This window comes from Abramis brama (genome assembly GCF_963993115.1).
Source record: "Abramis brama genome assembly, chromosome: 25".
Taxonomy (NCBI): domain Eukaryota; kingdom Metazoa; phylum Chordata; class Actinopteri; order Cypriniformes; family Leuciscidae; genus Abramis; species Abramis brama.
The window spans coordinates 27,837,053-27,839,360 of record NC_139987.1 but is presented as its reverse complement, the minus strand read 5'-3'; positions in this window follow the sequence as shown (position 1 = coordinate 27,839,360).

Below are 2,308 nucleotides of genomic sequence, written 5' to 3'. Positions count from 1 at the left end.
GTATATCCGCTCCTGTCATCCTCACGCACTTTCCCTCGGAAACAATTCAATTTTAATGGTGCCAGATCCATGTCTTTCCTGCGGTTGTTTACAGAGGGGTTGTACAGTATCTTGAGTGACACTGAATGCTCGCGGTCTCCTCACACACACTTTGAAGTGCTCCACAAGCCCTCTGTTTGTCTCTGCACACGCTGATATGGAATATGGCATTACAGTAAACATTATAATGCTCTCACATGCAGTCAGGAGCTCACAGCTAATGCCGCTCAATAGTTTTCCTATCATCCTTTGCTCTCTGTGTGAGAGAAAAATGCTCCATGGTGGTGCTTCAACCCATCTGGTGTCTTGGATCTATATCGGTCAGAAAGTAAGATGGGTTGTGAATTCAAGCTGATTTTAAGAGCTCCTTGATTGCAAAAAAACCCAATAAGAACTAAATGTCGCATTACTAAAGGCATGAACATATGCAGTAATATGCATCATTTGACATGGTGTTAATATGTTGCTAGCATTTTTAGCATGTTGCTAACTCGAATTAGCACATTGCTAGCATGTTTCAGCATGTTGTCCTAGGATAGTCGTCAAGCTTTGCGAGTGATAGACAGCTGAAATACCACACAAGTCCTATTGTGCAAAAGTCTTCACCCCCTCAATGAAAGTCTATGGGACTTTTTTGTTTTGATCGTACGTTTAACGAACATCGTAAGTTAGAAAATACACAGCACACCGAGTCAGGACAGTCAGAAGCTCTGACCAGAGTTTAGTGGTTGTTGCTTGAAAGCTCTAGTAGAAGATCTGCAGTCTTTCTAATCAGCTTTCCAGAAAAACACCAGTATGTCTTTGTTGCTCTGAAAAAGATATAAATATGCCGTGTCTGTGAAAGGTTGTTGACACGCTCCCCTATTGTTCGCACAAGTGATGCCCTTCGCAGAAGACTCACTCCAGGTGTTCAGAGATGGAATGAAAATTGAGTGCTTTCAGGCTGATGGGACCATTACACCTTTAACCACAAGAGAAAAATGCTCCGTTCAGCCTTCTAGGATTACCACAAAATTACATGAAATGACTTACAGGGCAAGTCACAGCGAATCTGTTGACAGAAGGAGCTGGACTTGCAGGTTCAGGCCGGTTTCGTTCTCTAACTATAATGAATCATCAGAAAACTCCCATTGAAACGACCATCTTGAAGTGCTATAATTATAGTGTTCGACGGTTGAACTGCAGCTACTGTTCTTATAATGATTCACACTCCTGACATACAGTCATACCAAAAATTATTCAGACACTGGATATACTTTTTGATTTTTTTGTTACATTTATGTAAGTGAGGAGAGCAAAATAAAGTAAACTGGGTAACACTTTACAATAAAGTTCTTTGTTAACATTAGTTAACTACATTGGTTAGCATGAAATAATAATGAACTGCACTTATACAGCATTTATTCATCTTTATTAATGTTAATTCCAACATTTACTAATACTTTATTAAAATCTTGTTATTATTAGTTAATGCACTGTGAACTAACATGAACAAACCAGCTGTGTTTTTATTAACTAACATTAACAAAGATTAACAAATACAATAACAAATGTATTGCTCATTGTTAGTTCATACATTAATGTTAACTAATGAACCTTATTGTAAAGTGCTACCAAAAACTGTCTATCTACAGTGACCTAGTTTCAATATAGTTTAAAGTAAACCCTTCATACATACATTCAAACCAAAAATTATTCATACACCAGATATTATTTTTGATGTTATTTCACTAGTGTGTGCAGGACACTATAGTTCATTTCTGTAAGTGAGGAGAGCAAAATAAAGTAAACTGTGACATATTATACCCAATAATTCTTCATACAGTGACTACCAGTAACATTTATAAAAATTTGGGATCAAAAATGATTCGGACACTTTGAGCTGATCATGTTTTGCTGAAGTGTTTTGTCTTTAATTGCTAATGCTCTTTTTACACACAGACTGAACAAAATGAAGCATTGCTTGGTGATTGGTTGAGCTAAACTGGTATTATCTAATTGTGTAGTTAAATTTACCAGCTGACAGATATTCAACATAATTCATGTGTGAGACAGTCTAACAGAAGGACGGACAAAACCAGTCAAATATCAACTGAGTTCTGCTCATATTTTATTACCATTTTCTAAACTATAGCGAATAAACTGTGATAATGTGAGAGATGTTGAAGGTGTCTGAATAAGTTTTGGTTTGACTGTATATAGCCCTTCGGTTGCTCCGAGAGCTTCTCCTGAGGGCTCGACTGAATGAAACCTCCTCCTCCACTTCATA